The 22,709-nt window shown below is 40.4% G+C and overlaps 1 protein-coding gene across 2 annotated transcripts in view; it reads left to right on the top strand.

The window, feature by feature from the left end:
- The window catches only part of ZBTB20 (zinc finger and BTB domain containing 20), an 802,266-nt gene that overhangs the window by 613,292 nt on the left and 166,265 nt on the right, over positions 1 to 22,709 (top strand). The window contains exons 1-2 of one of the 2 annotated variants that reach the window (XM_060234652.1): positions 5,540 to 5,924; positions 21,461 to 21,591. The gene's annotated coding sequence lies outside the window, so the exon portion shown is untranslated. Of the gene's footprint in view, positions 1 to 5,539; positions 5,925 to 21,460; positions 21,592 to 22,709 lie in introns of those variants that run through there. The other variant, XM_060234651.1, reaches the window with a different exon arrangement.

The following is a 22,709-nucleotide window of genomic DNA, read 5'->3' as shown; positions in this document are numbered from 1 at the left end:
GGGGTTGGCCTTACAATGGCTTTCCTCCTTCCTCTGGGGTCGGGGACAAAGGGTGGCGATTGGGGACGAGCGGTCCCAGAGGCGCACACTAGATTGTGGGGTGCCTCAGGGAGCAGTTCTCTCCCTGATGTTGTTTAACATCTATATGCGCCCCCTTGCCCAGATTGTCCGGAGGTTTGGACTGGGTTGCCATCAATATGCAGATGACACCCAGCTCTATCTACTAATGGACGGACGGCCCGACTCCACCCCAGGGAATCTGGATCAGGCTTTGCAGGCTGTTGCAACGTGGCTTAGGCTGAGTGGGCTGAAGTTGAACCCGACGAAGACAGAGGTCCTTTGTGTGGGTCACGGCGCTCTGGGGAAGGAAATATCTCTCCCGGCCTTTGATGGCACGCCTTTGAAAGCAGCGTGCCAGGTAAAGAGCTTGGGTGTTTTACTGGAGCCTTCATTATCAATGGAGGCCCAGATAGCAGCCACTGCCAAGTCAGCATTCTTCCATCTGAGGCGGGCGAGGCAGTTGGCCCCTTTCCTAGAGCGTCGGGACCTAGCAACAGTGATCCATGCGACGGTCACCTCAAGATTGGACTACTGTAATGCCCTCTACTTGGGGCTGCCTTTGTGCCGGACCTGGAGGCTGCAGCTAGTGCAGAACGCGGCGGCCAGGCTGTTGCTAGGACTCCCGAGGTGGGAGCATATACAGCCGGGGCTACGCGAACTGCACTGGCTGCCGATTACATACCGGGTCCAGTACAAAGTGCTCGTCATTACCTTTAAAGCCCTATATGGCCGAGGACCGGCCTACCTGAGGGACCGTCTTTCCCCATATGAGCCCCAGAGAGCACTGAGGTCAGCCGGGAAAAATAAACTGACTACCCCTGGGCCGAAAGAAGCTAAACTTCAGAACACCCTGGCACGGACCTTTTCAATCGCGGCCCCTTCCCTATGGAATCAGTTCCCGGAGGAGGTGCAGGCCCTGCAGAGCCTTGATCAGTTCCGCAGGGCCTGCAAGACCACCCTCTTTAAGCTAGCGTACACGGACTGCTGAATTATGGTTGTTTATAAAGGGAGCCGCCAAAAATGGTTCTTTTTAAGGACCTATGTTATTATGTAAACTATGTAAATTGACAGAAATTAGCGCCTGAAATACCATAATCTCTGCCAGATTAAGTTAAAAATTCTAATTGTATATTGACGGGTTTTTAATAATGTTAATTTTAAAGCGTTATATTTACCGTTATGTATATTTATAAATGTTGTTAGCCGCCCTGAGCCTGCCTAGGTGGGGAGGGCGGGATATAAATAAAATTTTAAAATTTTTATTATTTTTTTTTATTCAATAATCAATGCCTGATTCCTTGGCTGTCACATCTTGGATCAATTGACATTTCAAAACCATTTTCAAAGGCAGTCCCATATAGAGTGCCTTACAATAACCTAAGGTGGGTATAATCAGAGCATGGATCACTGTGCCAAATCATACTAACAATTCACAGAACTGTGTGTTGTAAAAATGAATTTATTCCGGTTTTATTTAAATAAAAATAATATAGAATAGACTGGAAAAAAGAGTAAGTGAAGAATGTCTGAATTCTAACTTTCACCTCCATTGTGAACTGCCATTCATTTTGACCTCTGATTTATTATTGCCAAATCTAGAGTCCTCCCTAATTCTGTTGCAAATCATGGTTAAGACATAATAGTAGGGTTGTATAGAATGCTTAATATTGCAATAACAACCAGGTAGCATCTATACTATTCTCATGAAGGCTGAATGCACAAATTGATTAATTCATGTAATTAGCAATTTTTGTTAGCTAATTAACATGTTGACTGCTGATCAAAACCCCAGCACAGATTAAAGATGTTGCAAGCAAAGGGAGCCCGAGCACCTCTCAGTGCCCTGAAAGCAATAAATAAATACTTCTGCCCACAAAAGGGTTAAAAAGGTTTGTACAGTTCTTGATTGCTCCAGTAGTAAAAGCCAGTCTGTTAGAAATTTGGGCTGAAGAACACAAAAGGGTGATATAAGGAAGTCCAGATCTTTCTGGAAATAGGAGTGGTAGTGTTTTATTCAAAAGTTAAAGGTAGTCCCCTGTGCAAGCCCCAGTCATTTCCGACTCTGGGGTGACGTCATATCATGACATTTTCACGGCAGACCTTTTATGGGGTGGTTTGTCATTGCCTTCCCCAGTCATCTACATTTTCCCCCAGCAAGCTGGGTACTCATTTTACTGACTTTGGAAAGATGGAAGGCTGAGTCAACCTTGAGCCGGCTACCAGAACCCAGCTTCTGCTGGGATCAAACTCAGGTTGTGAGCAGAGAGCTTGGACTGCTGTACTGTAGTTTTACCACTCTGCACCACAGGGCTGCTCTAGTGTTTTATTTGTTGTTGTTGTTGTTCAGTTGCACAGTTGAGTCCGACTCTTTGCGACCCCATGGACAAAGTCACGCCAGGCCCTCCTGTCTTCCACCATCCTCCGAAGCCTGCTCAAATTCGTGTTTGTTACATCAGTAACATTGTCCAGCCATCTCATCTTTTGCCATCCTCTTCTTCTTTTGCCTTCTGTTTTTCCCAGCATCAGGATCTTCTCATTTGGTGGCCAAAGTATTTAAGCTTCAGCTTCAGCATCTGACTTTCCAGGGAACAGTCTGGGTTGATTCCCTTAGGAATGACTGATTGGATCTTATTGTTTTATTTACCCCCTTTTAAATTCAAATTATAGTTTTGTTCTTCTGATGTGTAAGGTATACTTATATCAAATACTTTTCTTCCTCCCAGGGAGTTCAGAATGGCCTTGCTACCTGGTGTTGTAGATTAATCTGAGAGAGGATTACCTGCTGAAAGCTACCCAGTCACTCACTGAACAAGGATTTGAAACTAAGTTCTTTGCACCCAAGCCCAGCACTTTGGGCACTGCACCATACTTTTGTATTATAACCTGTACATAATTTTCTACTTAAAGACAAAGAAAAGATAAGCTTGCATAGTTAAAACAACAACAAAATCAGTTGTCTAATACAGTAATTTAAGAGGAAGGTTTAAAATAACTTAGCTTTCAGACCTCTTACTGGTGAGGATATTGCAGCATATGTGTTCATACTCTTGAAAAAGCCTCTTATTTTGTTTTGTTCTTTTAAAAAATCTTTTAAAAAAACCAGAAAGCCTTTACTTGAGTTGGCTTACAGAAACTAGTTCAGCCAAAGTTTTCATACCTTTTATTGGGATTATTGTATTGTTGATGAGTTAACTGATTAATTAATTAACAAGCATACCAAATCAATACTATTCCAGTCCACTATCTGGTTGGTTTAAATGGATTAAAATTCAAGTACCGCCGTTTAAATGGGATATGATACAATGGGCTGCATTCTCTAATTGCTTGGCCACTATAACATAATGGTTTTATTTATTTACAAATGGCAATGTATTTGTACTCTTGATGTAGGCCATAACCTGAGACACTCCTTTTTTTCTTTTTATTGATCACCACACCTGAATAAACAGACATGAGCTGTCCCACAGGCTTTGAGTGAAACTTGTATCCTGTGATCCTATGCATGCTTTCTTGGAAGTAACATTCACTGAACTCAGTGGACTTTCTTCTGAGTAGATATGTATAAAAGCAGGCTGTAGTGTTTAAAGTGGTGACAGGCAATGGGAGCTGGGGGTGGGACAAACCCTGCCCTCTGCAATAAGCTGTCAGCCCTAGCTGGGTCTGTGCTGGCTGTCTTTGCTCCTTAGTGTGAACATAAAAATAAGTGATGGATACAATGGATTCAAACACTTGTTTAGTTGTTTTAGCAGTGATAAGTGTTGGAGTTTTGTATAACTTTTGGGAAGAATTGTTGTCTAAAAATTAAAATACATGGTAGATGTTCTCTCATATAGGATTAGAAATTTAGAGTGAATTCTGAATTAGCACTATTTAGAAAATAAAAAACGCACTATACTTCTGAAGGTAATTTTTTCTTTATCTTCCTTCTGACCTCAGAGAAGTGAAAACAAAACCATAGATAACAAAATTTTATTTAGCTGTCAGCCTTTATACCACCATCATAATGACTCTTGCATGCTAAATGGACATCTTGCCAATATAGCATGGGATAGTCAAATATTGCACATTTGTAATAGCAACAGAAATGTTACCTATTTCTCTATTTGAGGTACCAATTATGGCAGGTTTTCAGAAGTGTCATAAATATCTCACCTGCCTGCTATACAGCACTTCAGTGTGATGTCTATCACTAGGATTAATCCATTTGTACCTCAGATTGCATCCAAGGTCTGAATGAATAAATTACCCTGCACCTGTTTTTTTGTGAGAATTTTTGCCTTTTTTTAAAGAGTTTCTGCAGTGCAATGAATTACTTATTCATAATACCTGCCAATGCCTTTCTGTCTAAAAGAGTCATGATAATGTATGTATGATACTTACTTTGATTGCTTTTGGTTTTCTTAGAGTTTTTTCTTTATTTTTTGTTTTGTTTTGTCTAACGTCTGATTTTAAAATATTCATAAATTTAAATGAATCAGAATTTACAAATTAGTTTCTTTACAACTTATCCTCCTATTAATTATTATTAAAACGATTTCCAGCAGTTTGCAGGGTCCGGTAGAGAACATGGGAGTGATGTGGTACAATATGAGGACTTGTTCAAGTATCAGACCCTTCTAGTGACCTATAGGAGGTGCATATGGGATTCCAGTGTGATCCCACAGAGAGTCTATGTTCTTATCTGTCCTTGTACTGATCTCTGTGATCTGTGTGGACTAGCAGAACCAAGGTGAAATAAAAATGTCTTACACATCTGGACTGTGGAGACTTGAAGCACTGAACTAGGTGATGTTTGCAATCACCATAGTTACAGCCCTAGGATGTTCCTAGATACTGCCACTTGCCTTTCTCTGGAAAAGAGGGTGGCCCTATTATCTGGCATTTGTCTGTTGTCTTTACATTGGCACATAGGTCTAACAATATTAAATTCCACCTGTTCAGCAAAGGGAATTTCAGTAAAGTTCTTGTGTTTCCAGTAGATAGCCTCCTCCCTCCTTCCAGACTTCTGCCAGGAATGGTTTTTTTGTGGGGAGGGGGAACTGGAGCTAAAGATGTTTACATGTGCAAGTGATGGGCATATTTCAGCTGTGCAGGAAATGTCTGATTGTATAATGCACATACTTTTTTTTTAGTTGTTGTTCCTTGCAAGTTTTAACAGTTACCTTTTGAGGATTTCCAGTCTAGCTTATCAGAATCCACCAACAGCCTTTTTTGTAATATTCACGTTTCCCTTTTGGTTCAGCCGAGCCCACTGACAGATCATTCAAATTCAATTGTTTTATGTCTAAGCCGAACAGCTAATTAAAGTAGGGATGATTAACCTGACTGGCAGTGTCGCTCTCTCTCACTCTCTCTCACTCTCTCCCCCTTGCTTTCTGTCTCTCTCACTCCCTCCTGTTCCAATCAGTCTTTTTCTCACACACACACACACACACACACTCTCTCTCTCTCTCTGTCTTTTGCTCTACTGTTGTGTTTTTTTTTTTTCCCTCCTCTCTCCTAAACGTGGTCTGCTTGCTGATGGCAGAATGGCACTCGGAGATTTGTGCATTGTGTCTGGTTTCCTACGGGCAGGCTGACCCAGTGCCTCTAGGGACTTATCAATAGACCACTCAGAAGAGACAGAGACAGGAGAAAGGAGGAGGGGTGGGGGGAGACAGAGAGAGAGAGAATCAATATCAAGAATAGAAGGAGCTCCGAAGCCATTTTTTTATTTAAAAAAAAAAGTGTATCAGGACTTGGGAAGAGGGTGACAAAGAAGGTTTTTCAAAGAGGCAGTGGAGGAGGTTCTAATAAATTTGGAAGGATACAGTTCCCTGTCTTGGGGAAAAGGAGAACTCCTGGCTGATTAGCATTCACACCAGGTATGAGATGTTCGCTACCCCTTATCACTATGTCGCAACCGAAAGGGAAAGGCGCCTTTTTTTTTATTTTTCTCCCCCCCCCCTTTTTTTTTTTTTTTATACAAAAAAAGAGGAGTCGGATCCGAGCGTGTATTTTGGCGTGTTTGTTGTTGCTTTGAGGGGAAGGCGAGAGAAGAGCTGTGGGCATTTGGTGTGACGGGAGCAGGAAGAATGGCAGCAGGGCAGCAGCGGCTGAGGGGAGAAGAGTCTGGAGTAGGTTCTTCTCCTCAGGCACCCCGAGGGGTTACCCAAGTTCATCCCGAGCAGGTGGATTTAGGCGGGGAGTTACTTAACGCTTGACCGCCAGTTTTGAAAAAAAAAAAATCCCGCTTCCTATGTCTATTAAAGGAAGCGCCGATGGCTCCCCCCTCTCCCGCGCGCTGCCTCTCTCCCTCTCCCTCTCTCTTTCCCCCTCTTTTCCTAACCAGACAGCGGGAGGGTTTCTGGCTCCCAGCCAGCCCCAAAGCCTCTAAGTGTTTTGCACTTGTTTCAGGGAGTCGCTGCCCGGGGATTTTTCCCCCCCTCTCGCCTGCATTTTCACAAGAGAACAAAGAGTTCTTTACAAAGGGAAAAAGGGGGAGTGAAAGCTTAACGCCTGAGATATATCCCCCCCCCCGAAAAAAAGAAACAGTGGCAGCACAGGAGGGGGAAAGCCCAAAGATTTAAAAGGAATGTTGCTCCCTTGTCTCTTCTAAAATATATATTTTTCCCAGTGAAAAATAAAGGGGATCAAAATTAGATTGAGGGCGTCCCTTTAGAAAAATACCTTTGAATGTTTAGCTGTTGCTTTGCTAACTTTTACATGGTAGCGTTCCCTGGCGTGAAAGTTAGGTTCTTAAGAAGTCCCCTGATCTTCTTTCTCTGTTTCTCAAGGCATATCAGCTGGAGAATGGAGGAGGGGAGGGGAGGAAGTCGTGGGGAATGAATGAAAGAGCAAGGGAAAATTCTTTCACTTTCTGCCACCAACCCCACAAAAAGTTTCTAAAGTGTTGTGAGTGTGTGTGCCTGAAAAGGATGGAGCCTGTGGTGCACAAATCGAGAGGCAGTTTGCTTTGGCCTTACGTTAATCATTACATGAGAGGTTGGTGGAGTTGCAATTTTTGTGCCTTTCTCTTTTATAGATAAAACAATACCTATAGAACCTACCAGCCATCTGTGCAGTGAGGATCTACAGATTATATTTATATTCTGGATCCTTCCCTCATTAACTTATCTGGTTTTAATGTTTACAGCTATGTTATCCTGTGTATTTAAACCTGTGTTCAGTGGTGCATGATATAACTGGTACCAACATAAGATGCATAGTTGAATTGTAATTCAGTATTGCATTATATATAGTAGCAAATTCAGGCAGTTCTCCCTGTTACAAAATGTATCTTATTATATAAGATCCTGGAAGTTACAAGTTCAAAGAAAAGGGGTATCTTTAATCAAAACCTCTCTAATTAATTAATTAATTACTACTTTTGTCAAGAACTAAAATACTACATATGTCATTTCACCAAAGAGCAGCAGGACACTATGTTTGTTATCACAACTGTATATTTATGTATATGTATGCTTGTATACAAAACATGGAACTAGACTGAAAGTAATTATACCTTCTTTTTTTGCCTCACAGACTAATTATCATTATGAGGTTTTTTATTCTACCATCTCCTTAAAGAAATGATCCGTTACAGTCACATATGTGCTGCAGTATATTTATATAACACAGATTTTGGCAGCTCCACATACTTACTAGATGTTAAACATGTTTATGTTTACTCAAGAGGTATAAAGACAAGTTTGTCCCACAGTTAGCTGCTGTTATTCTAGAGTAACTTAATTGCAGTAACTGTAGTGAAACCAGCTCCACAGTGTAAATGTGAAGCTTTATCAAGTCCAACCTTACTCTCAAGGACTTCCTCAGATTTATGAATAGAGGACAGAGAACATACTGAATACTTCTAATATTTCAGCCTCCTAAAAATACTTTTGACAATTTATTTACATTTTTAAAAGTTACTGTGGGTTTTTTTCTTTTATCCCAAGGACCTATGCATTTTTGTGATTTTATTCTTTAGTTGCTCTACCTTTAAAAATTAAAGTACAATTAAATGAGTAATAATATTTTGTCATTTTCATAGGATAAAAGCCAACTTTTCTATACCTTCTGTATCTCCTTTCTTAAGAAATCCATTTCCTTTTTTGTTCATTAACATGCTATGTGTCCATTTTGTGCCTATAATCCCAAAGGTGGCAACAGGAGGGAGGGGTAGTTTGTGCCAAAATCTACAGTTTCGACTAAGAGACATCTTCAACCAGCTATCTTTTGCATCCAGAAGTACAGTGAAAGATGATAGTTCTTTTTCTGAGATTCTTCATGGACCTGACCTAAGACTAAGGCATTCACAGTAGAAGAGAAAAGAGGGAAAAAGAGAAGGGGAGGGAGAGAAAGAAAACAAGGAAAGAAAAGCTCTTTGAGCAGGAACACACTGGCTCTTTCTTCCTGCAGGCAATCCGCTTCAGCTTCTGGCAACGTGTCCTGCACTATCAGATATCATATGACTCTTTAGTTGGACTCCCGTTAGCAGAATGGGCCTGTTAGAACTCTGTTTGTTTTCTTTTCCTTTCATTTCCTTCTCCCCTGTTCCCTCCTGTTCTAATGTCTCTGTCTCTGTATGTCTTCTTTTTATTTTCCCTGCTTTTTGTTCACATGTTTTGCATAAAGACAAAGCATTAATTAATTCCATAGTCTGATTTAAGTTACCTGCCCAAGTTTTGTATTATCCTCCTCCTCCATGGCTCTTTCTGTTGCATGCACATTCATATGTTAAATTTAATATTGTTCCTTTTTTCTTTTTGGAAGATATGGCAGGTGTGGAGTCAGCTTTACTGATGTGTGTAAGAATCTTAGGATTTTGATCAGCATACCATTTTAATATGTGCTTCTGCTTACACCTTAGCAAACTGGTTCATATGAACATTTTTAAAAAGAGTAAGTATACAGAAATGTGTGCATCCATGAACTACACAGGACGTTCAGGCGGACCTAGTAGGAACATTTTGCAAAAGAAGCTAACAATAAACTACATGTTTCAAATTATGTGAAAGATATGTGATTTCAGTTTAATACAGTGATTTCAGATTATATTGAAATCTGCTAATACAAGAGGAAAGACAGCAGTCTAATGTAAATGTTCTATTAGCAATTCTTACATACTGTCTCTGATTAGAGACTGATTAGAGAAACTAAAGTGTCTCTGAACTTTTTCCTCCTCTACCCCTGCCGTAGCCTTCCTAGCAAAGTTGTTTATGGTTTACCTGCAGCAGATTATAGTTAGGGATCAGGAGTCAGAGCACTAGCATATGTTCTGATGATGAATGGCTTTAATTACTTCCACTGACTTATACGTGTGATCTGAGGAGACCCATAGCATTTAGCAGCACGTCCACATTTTAGCTTGCAACTCTGTGCCTACTTAATTGGAAATAAGTTGCTTTTCATTTGTTCAGATTTACCATTTAGTTATGATGTACAGGATTGGGCTTTATATCATATGCTGTATAATAATCTGAAACTATCTCCAGTCTCAGTCTCTTCGCGCCTCAGTGTTCCCTTTGTACCTACCTTTTTCATGATGGTTTCTAAAATTACTTTTTACATTTACCCTCTGAACTTAGGTTGTCAGTACAGTGTGACAAATGACATTTATATTTGAGGAAACTTCTGTCTCCTTTTCTACGGTTCTGATGTTAACATTTCCTTGTTACATAGTGTGAGACAGTAGACTCTTAATATTATGTGCCAAAGCATCAAGGTACAGAATGGTGGTGCCTAATATATAGAATGTGTTTTTATTTCAGATCCTTGTGGAATTCCCTTTCAAAGTGCAAAATTTTGAGGTCTGATCTGGGCAAAAATGGGTTTGAATTTGCCTGAGTAGGGATTTGTAAACAAAGTATTAACATAGTGGCTAAGACTGTGAGCTGTTAAGTCCCTGATTCAAACCTTGCCTTGAGAGCCACAGTAAGTATTTTGAGGCAGGCCATTTCCCAGCTTCAAGCCTTCACCTGCAATATGGGCATAATAATAGTGCTGGCCTATCCTGCAGTGCCGTTGTAAATATAAGTGAAACATTTTAGAGATTGAAGTTTGCTTTGCAAATACTGAGTATTTATAATCATTTTGCTAATTAGAGACTACCTAGAATGTGGCTATAGTACCACTATAATGGTAGAACTATCTTGGTCAGGGATTTCATGTTTTCTGTAACTTAGCAGCATTCTTTCTTACAAAAATTACTTTCTCTTGTACTTGTTCTTAACAGATTTTAAAAATCTGTTTCCCTTCTTTCCTCTTTTCTCCCCCGCCCAATCAACTGGAACAATTCTCTGACCACTGAAGATACTTTGGAAGCTTTTTACACTTTAGTTTCATTTTAAATATTTCAAAAATAAATGTAAATAAATATTTCAAGTACTAATATCTTCCTGCTTGGAAAATAGTGTGAAATTAGTATTACAGGCATATAACAATGGTGCACACCTAAAATGCATAATGCATTGTATTCCTTCTTAGTTTGTAAACATACCAGGACTCTGATTCATCATCACTGTTGAATAGGTCTGAATACATTGCTGTTCATGTATATCTGTTTGGAAAACTTGAGTTACAAGCAGCCAGAGTTGAGAAATTCCCAGACATTTGGTTTCTTTGGTTCCTAAGCAATTTGATGGTGGCACCTGTTCAGAACTGGCATGTAATAAATCTGATGCTGGATTTTCAAATATTAAGGCTGGCATTTTGGAATTTAAAATATTTTTTTCTGATCCTGCAGATATTTTTTCTGATCCTAAATCTTACTGACAGGGCAGTAAGTACAAGGACAAAGGGAAGGGACAAAGTTCAGATCTCTGTCATCTGTATGGCCATCTTAATAGATTTAGCCTAATGGGACAGGTCAGAAACCCATGTACTCAGAACAAGTATCCCCTCATTTTCACAGTCTACGCAGAAGTTGCAAAATGATTACAGCAACTGTGAGCTATACCCTTCCAAGCCTACTGATTTCAGGGGACTCAGAAAGGTGTTCAGGATTGCAGTGCAAAACCTGTGCAATTGGTCACAATGTTGACTTGCCTGAGCTGACAAATATATCATTAAAGTTATAGCTGAAAGGATACTGGCTTAGGGAGCTGCAAAGGTAACTTGCTTTGAAAAGGGCCCGCACACATTACTGGTTTAATTTTACTGAAATGTAGGACTTTATCTAGGTAATATCTGCTCCATTTTATTTTTAAGAATCAAGCCTAGCAGAGCCTGATGATTATTTAGATGGATGTTTGCCAAGGGGAAAACCAGCTTGTGTAACACGTGTGTCTTTGGTGCAACAGAGTGTTGCTTAAAGGCCACTAACAGGATAACTACTGAGAGGAGAAGCAGATTTTTCCTTTAGTATGATAAGCTGCCCTGCTGCTTTCAGATGCCAGAGATTTCTAGTTTAATTTCTTGCTGAAATGGAGTCCTTTTATATAAGCATAATCTTTCATTTGGCATTTGTTCACTTGGTTGTATTCTTGTATTTAAGACTAGTCACAGTAGGCTTTGCAGTTTTGCGATAGTTGTGCCATACTTACTTGTTTCCTTCTTTTTAATCCTTATAAATGTGCTGGCCTTTCAGTGGTGATAGCAACTACTATGACAACTAATCATCATCATTTTCAGGGAGTGCTAGTTAGCTGAAATGTTCTCATTCTTGCATCTTTCTTCAGTAAGAAGCAATATAATGATTTTTTTTAGTCCAAGGATTAAATATAAAGTTACATGGCACTCTATTATCATACTGTAGTTATTGTACTTTTTCATATGATACATATTTACTTTTTATAAATACCAGGTAGATATTTTTTAGTAAGTCCCTTGTTCGCATTACTAAGTACGTGTCCACTTTTTATATATTAGTGTGTTTTCAGACTGCTCAATCTTTTAAAGCCATTGAAAATCCATAGATGAATCTTAGGGTGTCAGTTTGTGTGTGGAAAGGGTGATTTTTCCTCACTGTCTTTTTTCTGTATTTAAGGACTTTTGCTTGACTGTTGCATTTAAGATATATTACTTAAAAAATTGTGCTTTCTCCTGTTCTGAATGAAATTGGAATTGTGAGCTGAATTAGGTCCTTCAATTTAGAATCGTCTTGGCATTTCTCAAAGACTTGTTTTATACTTGAACAGTCCTTTAAAGTTCTGACCATATTAACAGCAAAAAAGAAGCTATTCGGTTAATGCAGTCTTTTCATTACCCTAGATAATAAAATTTCTCTGTGACCTGTTAATCTCTACTATGTATCCCCAAAAGCCTATAGATCTAAAATGAGGGGGGAGGATTCTACTCCTTCTCTACAGAAAATAAGTTCTGTGTTTATTTTTCTGGCCAGAGAATCAGGATATTACACGCATAAATTATGATTAGTTAGAAAGTTGCCAAAGTGCTTGTTTATGTAGAGTTTTTTGAGCAGACTTTGGAGGATGGTAGAAGACAGGAGGGCCTGGCGTGACTTTGTCTATGGGGTTGCAAAGAGTTGGACTCAACTGTGCGACTGAACAACAATAAAAATGCAGAGTTTGGCTCTTGGTTTCATATATGGATGTTTAAAAATTCTGTTTTTCATAGTTTTGAATCCTTGGAATAACCATAGTATTGCAGAAATTGTACAAAATTTCCAGTGCCTCTATATAATTAAAGCTGAAGTAAGCAAAATAGGGCATATCTGCTACAGGTTTCCTTATGATTTAGTTATTTAACATTGATTTCTGTTTCATATCCATATTTTTATGGTAGTTGTTTACCTTTTTAAAAAAATGTATTATTCATATACCACTTTTAGGAGCAAATTACACATTACGTTTGAATTTAACACAACAAATCCCAAATAGGTCAAAGAGACTGTGATTTTGAATGGAGAAGTGGAAAAACAAAGGGAACATTTAACTCTTTCCCAACAAGCTACTGGCCTTCTCAAAATCCTCCTTCCAAGCATCTTTCCTCTCCAGACCATTTAAATACCTGTAAAAATGTTGGTATTTTATTACATGTAAATTGTTTGCCCAGCGACCAGTACACTCATCAGTTCTACACCCAGTTAACTTCACTAATACTGGAGCATCAGATTTTGCTTTTGTATCAGAATACCATGAGACTTGCTTAGAAAACTGTGGACTAGATAAGAGTAGTTTCAGGTGGATTTACAGGTAGTTCAATGCACTTCAGCAATCTGGAGGAAGGTTTCAAGTAGGAGTGCCATTCTTCAACATTTTATCCATCACTTGGATAAAAGGGTAGACAGAATCCATATCAAATCTGTAGGCGCGACAGAAAGCTGGGAACGATAGCTAACATCTTAGAAGATAGCCCCAGGTCATTTTGAAATTTATTTCTATCAAAAAACCAAATTGAAACAAAGTGAAACTCAACAGAGAAGAAGGCAAAGTTCTGAGACAGTCTGTGGAAACTAGAGGCACTTTTAGGATGAATAAAAATCCCAACAAGATGGTAGTGCTATTGGTGAGTGGGAGCTCTGACCATGGACTTAAGGTATCTTCTGTTTTGTAGGGTTGTATTCTCCTAAGCTGAACCGGTCCATAGTTTGGAGTGGTTTTGGACCTGTTGCTGAATAAGCAGATGACCACTGTGGCCAGGAGTGCCTTTTACAAGTTTCAACTGGTTAGCCAACTGCAGCTGTTCCTGGGCAGAAAAGATCTGGCCAAGGTGGAGCAGGCCTGGTTGCATCTAGGTTAGATTGCTGCAGTGCACTCTTACGTAGAGCTGTACTTGAGAAGTGCTAAGAAACTTCAGTTGGTGCAGAATGCTGCAGCTGGGATGTTGCCTGGAGTGAGTTGTGAGCAGTGTGCCCTCTAAGCTGAGTTACCATGAGCTAGCTCACAGATTTTTAGCCCCCAGCTCACACATTTTTGTTTTAGCTCAGGAAGGATGATCCCAGAGCACATTAATTTATGCAGTAGCTCACAACTTTAATGCCAGTAGCTCACAACTTTAATACCAGTAGCTCACAAAGTAGAATTTTTGCTCACAAGACTCTGCAGCAACATGGGAACATGGGTTGTGAGGACTATATCACTCCCATTGTGTCTCATCTACATTGGCTCTCAGTTTGTTTCCAGGCAAAATTCAAAGTGCTGGTGTTGATCTTTAAAGCCCTATATGGTTTTGGACCAAGATCCCTGAAGGACTTGCCTGCTCCTTTATGAACCTTCGCAACCACCACAGTTATCTTCAGAGGCTCTGCTTTGGGTGGTCATGCCTTCTGAGATTAGATGGATAGAAACTCAGAGTAGGCATTCTTGGCCATTGCACTAAAACTCTGGAACTCTCTCCCGAGGGAGATTAGTCTGTTCCCTTCTGTTGCCATCTTCTGCCAGTGGGTGAAGACTTTTTTTGTTTCATGTGATGTCCCCTTCAGTGATCCCTTTTTCCTGCCCAATATTTTAATTGTTTTCTAAATGTCTTTGTATGTATTTTAGTTCTGGTTTTAATTGTTTTAATGGTATGTTCTTTTTGCGTTGGTTTTAAAAGTTTTAAAATGTGATTTTTATTATGTATGTTTTAATTTGTTAGCTTCATCAGTAGTTGTAAATAAATAAATCAGGAGAAAATTCCTAACTGTTAGTGGAGTACAAAAATGGAATTGGTTTAATAGAAGTGGTGCTGGGATCTCCATTGGCTGAGGTTTTTAAGAAACTGGACAGCTGTCTGTCATGATTGCTATAGGTTTGGATTGACTATAATGAGCTAGGTTTCAAATAGCCTATATGATCCTTTCCCCCTGACCTGAATAGCCCAGGCTAGCCTGATCTCATCAGATTTCAAAAGCTAAACTGGGTTGGCCCTGGCTAGTATTTGGATCGGAAACCTCCAAAGAATACCAGGGTCATGATGCAGAGCCAGGCAATGGCAAACCACTTCTCAATGTATCTTGCCTAAAAACCCCGTGGGGTAAGTTCTTTCCACCACCACCATATGACCCTTTTCATCTCTATAATTTGGTAGCTACAGGATCATTCTTTCAGCTATCGAAGTTCATGGTTGAGTGTCTACAGCATACAAATGTTACATTGAAAAGTTTAAAATGGAATAATTCCTATCCTGCCGCCCTTGATGAGGACTGAGCATACCCATTGCCTTCTAAGAACCATAGCATGTTGAGAGCAGTTCAGCATCAAGTATATGGGAGGGAAGAAAAATGTTTGGGGAAGGGAGGGAAATGGAGGGATAATTCCACTCAGGCCCTGAATTTATATGATTATATAAACATTATGTATACAGAATCTAATTCAAGACAACGTATGTGTAAAAGTATAGTTTCTGCATTTACTGATGTTGCAAAATTTTCACCTAAATGAGACTAGGACTTTTTTAGCATCATTTTGAATTGGCTTTAACATATTCTTTGATCCAGTATCTCATAATACTTTGCAGCCTACTTATTGCTATGTTCCTTCCTATAAGCATTGCTCTGCCTGTACCCTTTATATAGGAGCATAGTTGACATTCCAAGAGACAAGGTACCAGGTTGGAGTATAAACATACAGATTATCAGTTTGTGAGGCTCCTTAGCTCCCTGTCCCTGATGAAGAGGCTGTTTAGAGCCTCTTGACTACACAGATAATAAACTAACTTTGGGCAAAATTCATCCTGCCAACATATGCAGAAATGTACATATTGCTTGTACTTCGTTGTTCGGGGCTGCATACCAACCAGCCCCAATGATTCTACATGGGTCTTGGCAGGCAAATGGATTATATTCCAATTACATGTGTTTAGTGCACTCTACCTTAGGTATTGGGGTTTTTTTTGTATTGTATATTATGAATTAAGATTTTCTTATTTATTTATTTTATTTGCTTTATATCCAGCTCTCCCCACCCAAGCAGGCTCAGGGCAGCTCACAACATGTGGCATACAATAAAACATTTACATTAAAAAGCATTAAAAACATTTTAAGAACAATTTGGTGCTAGTTTCAGTACAGATTTAAGATGGCGTTCAATGATCATAAGCATCCACTAGATCTAGCATCTTGATAATGGAGGTCAGCATCTCAGTTAAATGCATACTGAAACAGTGTCATCTTACAGGCCTTGCAGAACTGGGCAAGGTCACACAAGGCTCTGACCTCAGGCAGTTGGTTCCACCAGTGAGGGGCAGCAATTTCTCGAGTTGTTTTCAGTCTCCCTTGGCCCAGGGATTGATAACAAGTTCTGTGTTCCTGATCTAAGTACCCTCTGGGGAACATGTGGGGAGAGACGTTCCCTAAGACAAGCAGGTCTTCTGCATTTTTCTGGAGTTCAATAAATAGTTTTAGTGTGGCACAACTGTCTTTTTCTCTTCCTCAAAAAAGATTCAGTCTCTAGCTAGTCTCCATCCAGCCCATTGAACTCTGATGGGGCCCGGGGCCCTAGGGAACACTTTTAATTAAACACTAAATAATTGAACACTAAATTAGAGGTCGGACATAGCTACATATACTTCACCCCTTTCCACTATGCTGAAAGGTTTATATATAGATGCCAATTCTATCCTTCAACTATACCACATAGTTTGAGTTCTAGCATGTTAAACTGTATGGGCTCCAACCTGGATTGAGATCTCTTTGAGGTATATCAGATTACATTACACGTGGCCATTACATAATGTAAAATTTGTCTGCCATCCAAGTATGTACTTGATAGGGAGCAGCAGCTTGTCCTGATCATGTGTATCACATGTTTGCAAACGTATGTTACTTATATTTGCATATTACATTTTCCTAGTGTATAGCAAAGATTTTCTAAGTGTATACCTAAAATATAATACGAGAAGTGATAGAGTATTTCTTAATGCATAGTTTCATTGAGGTAAGAAGAAAAATGCTTTAAAAATTAATCATAGTAGACCTAGTTTAAATGCAAATTAATGTATGTGTCCTGATGCTCAATCTGTATTATTATCTTTTGCCTCTATAAATTCTTTCAGAAGATTCGCTTGGGTACTTTTTTTTTATTTATTTCTTCACCTATACTCTGAGCAAGTATGTCTGGACTTAGAGATAAATGTATTGCCGTTTCATAGTTGGCTCCTTTCCCCTGAGGATTACAGGACCAATCTAGATGTAATTCCTGAGATCCATGAAGAGACCTGTCATTAAAAGTAAAAACAGCATGTGCATGCAGGGGAATTCAGATTGAGACTGCAACATGGAGATGAAGATTTTAATCCTTTCACCTTGTTTTATTTTCCCCATTTTTTTCCTTCTCCCCATGAGATATCTGTATGTTCCCCCTGTGAGGCAAGTAACCAGACTAGTTGGCAAATTGCTGCTGAGAAAATGTTGATTTTGGCAAGATTAACCCTTTCCTCATGGCTCATCCTTATCTGAAGTGGGTCACACTCCCTTATCTTATATTTTTATTAAATAAAAAATTAACAATTTCTTGACAGTGTTTCTGGTTTGGCCCACAGATTAATGTTGGGTGAGTTGAACTTTGGGATATACACAGAGGTGAGGGGAAATCAATTTGTTTACTTCAAGATACTTCTGTAATTAACTGATATTTAGCTCTATAGCACCTTACTCGAACCTGAAAATTAACATTGGACTTTACTTCATCATCATAATATGATATAATGCTTTGCCTTGATGGCTATGCTGATGCGTGTGGCATGTAAATGTTTTTGGGCTGTGCTGATGAGTATGGTATATAAATGTTTTGGGGGCACCCTTCTTTTTCCTGCTTGATGTGAGGCATGAATTTCTGTTATGTTCTTGGCTATGATCTGTTCCGCCATCTATGTTTTTATTATGGTTTTACTGTTTTATTGTGGGTGGGTTTTTATTCTGTAAGTTGCCATGAGCCCACCCATGGAATAGGGTGGAGTATAATTTAAATGAATGAATGATTGTTTTAAATAAATCATTTTTCCTTTTTAACATCTATACACAACCACTGGAAGATAGTGTTTTGGAATGCAAGGTTATCATTTCAGAGGGTAGCCATGTTGGTCTTCAGTGGAATGTTCAGATTTGAATCCAGTATCACCTTAGAGACCAACCAGATTTTTCCAGGTATAATCTTTTGGGAGTCAAAGCTTCTTTTGTCAGACATGAGTAGGAATGGAGATCTGACACTTTTTATCCCCATCAGAAGGTAGGAGGTTTTCTGACAGTGATAAAAAGACTCAGATCTCCAGTCCTGCCCTGAAAATTTTGTTGGTGCTGAAGATGCTACTGAACTCAAATCTTAATAATAATAATAATAATAATAATAATAATAATAATAATAATAGTATTCTTATATCCCGCCCTCCACCGCCGAAGCGGGCTCAGGGCGGCTCACATGACATGGTTTACACCATGATTACACTAAAATCCATCAATACATTAAAACAATTAAAATAGTTAAATACAATTCAGATTAAGTTAATTAACAATTAAAAATTATCACATATAAATTAAATTAAAGTGCCACAGTTCAGAATGTGTATAGGATGCTAGGTGTCATCTCCGGGTGCCATCTTAAATGCGAGTTGTCAGAGGGTGGTTTTGCAAGCCCTGCGAAATTGATTTAGGTCTCGCAGGGCTCGCACCTCCTCTGGTAGTTGGTTCCACCATTTGGGGGCCATTGTGGAGAAGGCCTGCTCCCTAGTTGCCTTCAATCTGGCCTCTCTTGGTCCAGGGATTTGTATTAGGTTTTGAGAACTAGATCTCAGTGCTCTCTGGGTAACATATGGAGAGAGGCGGTCCCTAAGGTAGGCAGGTCCTCGGCCATATAGGGCTTTAAAGGTGATAACCAGCACCTTATAACGAACTCGGTACACAATCGGCAGCCAGTGCAGCTCCCGCAGCCTAGGCTGTACATGTTCCCACCGTGGTAGTCCCACTAACAGCCTGGCCACTGCATTCTGCACTAGCTGCAGCTTCCGCGTTTGGTACAAGGGCAGCCCCATGTAGAGGGCATTACAGTAGTCCAGCCTCAAGGTGACCGTTGCATGGATCACAGTTGCCAGGTCGCTACGTTCCAGGAAGGGGGCCAACTGCCTCGCCCTCCTAAGATGGAAGAAGGTGGATTTGGCAGTGGCAGCTATCTGGGCTTCCATTGTCAAGGAAGGCTCCAGTAGCACTCCCAGGCTCCTGACCCTGCGCACTGGTATCAGTGACGCACCGTCAAAAGTTGGTAGGGAGATCTCCCTTCCTGGCCCGCCGCGACCTACGCAAAGGACCTCTGTCTTCGTTGGATTCAGCTTTAGCCCACTCAGCCTGAGCGAGCCCGCCACGGCTTGCAACGCCTGGTCCAAGTTTATAGGGACATCGTCAGTCCGGCCGTCCATCAATAGATAGAGCTGGGTGTCATCAGCATACTGGTGACAGCCCAGCCCATACCTCCGGGCAATCTGGGCAAGGGGGCGCATGTAGATGTTAAACAACATCGGGGAGAGAACTGCCCCCTGAGGCACCCCACAATTAAGTAGGTGTCTCTGGGACAGCTCTCCTCCAATCGCCACCCTTTGTCCCCAACCTACAAGGAAGGAGGAGAGCCACTGTAAGGCTAGCCTCCGAATTCCTGCGTCGGCGAGGCGGCGGGTCAGCACCCGATGGTTGACCATATCGAACGCGGCCAATAGGTCTAACAGCAGCAATACCGCCGAGCCGCCTTGGTCCAGATGTCGCTGGAGGTCATCCATGAGGGCGACCAAAACTGTCTCCGTCCCGTGGCCCGGGCGGAAGCCGGACTGGCACGGATCTAAGGTGGAAGCGTCATCCAGAAAGGCCTGTAACTGCAACGCCACAGCCCTCTCTATAATTTTGCCCCAAAAGAGCAAATTTGAGACCGGCCAGTAATTAGCCAATTCGGCCGGATCTGATGTAGCCTTTTTCAGGAGAGGGCGGACCAATGCCTCCTTCAGGGGTGTTGGAAAAAAGCCCTCTGAAAGAGATCTATTTATGGTGTCCCGTATAGGACATCTTAGCTCCAACTGGCAAGCCTTTATTAGCCGGGAGGGGCATGGGTCCAGATCACAAGTTGTTGGGTGTGCAGTGACAAGGACTCTGTCGACTTCCTCCAAGCTGAGTGGGTCAAAGCAGTCCAGGATCAAACCAGAAGACACGCATTGGGCCTTGAGTTCGCTTACTGCATCCAAATTGGCAGGGCAGTCGTGGCGGAGCGACTGGATCTTGTCTGCAAAAAATTTCGCAAAAGCCTCACAGCCAGTTTCCAATTCCTTAACATTTGGATTGCCTTGTGGCAATGTAGTAAAATTCCGAATTATCCTAAACAATTGTGCCGGGCAATGTTACCTTTCTTCTTGGAAGAAGCGGCTGTAGCTCAGTGGTAGAGCATTTGCTTGGTATAAACACAGTCCCAGGTTCAATGCCTGGTGTCTCTAGTTAAAAAGATCAAATGATAGGTAATGTGAAACTCTGCCTGAGACTCTGGAGAGCCACTATCAGTTTGAGTAGACAGTACTAACCTTGATGGACCCATGGTCTGATTCATATGTAGATTATGCTTATATTATTCAGGTCATTTTTCTTTTTCATCAAATCAAGAAACAATCCTCGATTTCTTAAGCAAATGCCTGGATGCAGGTTCGGCCAAGTGAGTGCTAGCAAACTGAAGCTTAATTTGACAAAGCAGAAGCTCTGATGATAGACTAACTTATAGTTGGAGATAATCATGGTTTAACTACTCCTTGACTGGCCTGGATTTCTCATAAACAACATCCTTTGTGTCCCGGGGCTACATTTTGACTCTCCATTGTTGCTAGATTTTCAAGTGGCAGCAGTGGGCAGGCATGCTTTTTATCATTTTGACCGGTGAACTTGTTTCAGTTGCTTTGCCTCTAATATGATTTTTACCACAGTCAGCCATAGTTTAGAAACCTCCTATGTGGGCTATTTCATTGAACTGTTGTGGGTTTCCTCTAGAGATGGTTTAGAAATTACAACTAAATTAATTCAGAATGCTGTGACCTACCTGAGGTGTGCGTATAGCTACTCTCTTAGTTCACCTGCACTGTCTGCCTGCTTCCAGGCCCAGTTGAGTGTTAATGATGACCTTTAAGGATTTCCCCATCTCTAGCTCTTCATGCTCTTCAGCTTGCCTGCAGGACCCCTTCCACAAATTTTGCAGAGGCAAGGACTATACAGTGCCAAGCTTTCTTTTTAGTGGCACTTACAACAGAATATTCTCCTTGTGAGGTGCTTCAAGCACTTTTGATTTTGCAGTACCAGGTGAAAATCTGGCGCTTTTAAAGAAAGGTTCTCATTCAGATTGTTTTGTTTTAACTGATTGCATTGTTTTTAACTATGGAATTTTTACCTGACTGTTTTATTACAGTTTTAGAGTAGAATTGTTATGATTTCATTGTGTTTAGCTTGTTTGTTGTTGTAAGTTGATTTGACAGGCAGCAGAAGGTGCCATGTATTACATTAAACAAATACATATATTGTGTTTTACAGACAAACAAGCATCTCTGCTTTGCTGAAAGTCCATGCTTGACCAAATCTGTGTAAAATCCAACAAGCAGACTTCACAAATCCCACTTCTTGAGCTGCTGTTCTAATTACAAGCTCTTGCTGCTTCTTCAAATGTAAGTTAGTTACTTTACTTATGTTGTCTTTCTTTCCTCCCCACCATGTTTGTATAAGAAAAAATTACACCCTTTTTGCATTTCTTTATTAAAGTATAAAAGAGAACATTGAACATACATAGTTAAATATAGATTAGCTTATATTCCATTAACTCCTTTGTTTGATACATTCCTTTTCTTTATATTTTTATCCAGCAAGATATAGTTGGTTATGCCTTCTGGTAAAATTACAGAGTAATGTTCCATGCACTTAAGATTTTGCCATTTGCCTCTAACTAAACTTTAAGATCATTCAGGCCAGTTTCCATTCAGGGGAAAAAAACTCATTTAAAAATGAGAATTTAGTCTCCAGACTATGCACAACAAGGATGAAGTATGTGAGTTCATGTTTAGTAATACACCTAAGACAGAATAAAAAGCCCCATTAATTTGAATACCTCAGAGTATTTTCACATATGACAAAATACTATATGGAAGCACTTCTGTGTAAGAAATGTCTGGTGGTCTAGGTTTAAACTTGTGCTATTTTACTATCATACATCAGTATATTTTAATGTGTGTACATATTATGGAAAGCCATAATTGATTTCACAGGGCTTGTGTACCTGATACAAATGTAAAGCAATGCATGTGCATACAGTTGTCAATTTCTTTTTTTACCACACAGTGATCAAAAGCAGGAATGTTATTTCTCATAATGGGGGGCTACTTTTCTAATTCAGAATAAGTAAAATTATCTATTGAGTTGGATGGTGGGCTGTGGAGATTGTCTTGGTTTTCACAAACTGGTACCCATGTTGGATCAGAGGAGAAAGATATAATGCTAGTTGTGTTTTGTGTGTTTGTGTGCATATATATATAGTGAACACATAGGTCATTTTCGCACTCACCTTCCGCCGGCGCGACCCCCCTCTTCACCGCGCAGGATCTGCGCGGATTTTGCACTAAACGCTGCGGAGCAGCCAGAAAAGCCGGAAGCTCCCGGCGCAAAAGCCGCTCAAACTGAAACCGCCAAAAAGCAGTTTGGCGTTTGCGCGGCTTTTGCGACGGGAGCTTCCGGCTTTTCTGGCTGCTCCGCAGCGTTTAGTGCGAAATCCGCGCAGATCCTGCGCGGTGAA

This window comes from Heteronotia binoei, chromosome 3 (genome assembly GCF_032191835.1).
Source record: "Heteronotia binoei isolate CCM8104 ecotype False Entrance Well chromosome 3, APGP_CSIRO_Hbin_v1, whole genome shotgun sequence".
Lineage (NCBI taxonomy): Eukaryota > Metazoa > Chordata > Lepidosauria > Squamata > Gekkonidae > Heteronotia > Heteronotia binoei.
The sequence above is the reverse complement of the archived record's forward strand: the minus strand, read 5'-3'. Positions and strand labels throughout refer to the sequence as shown.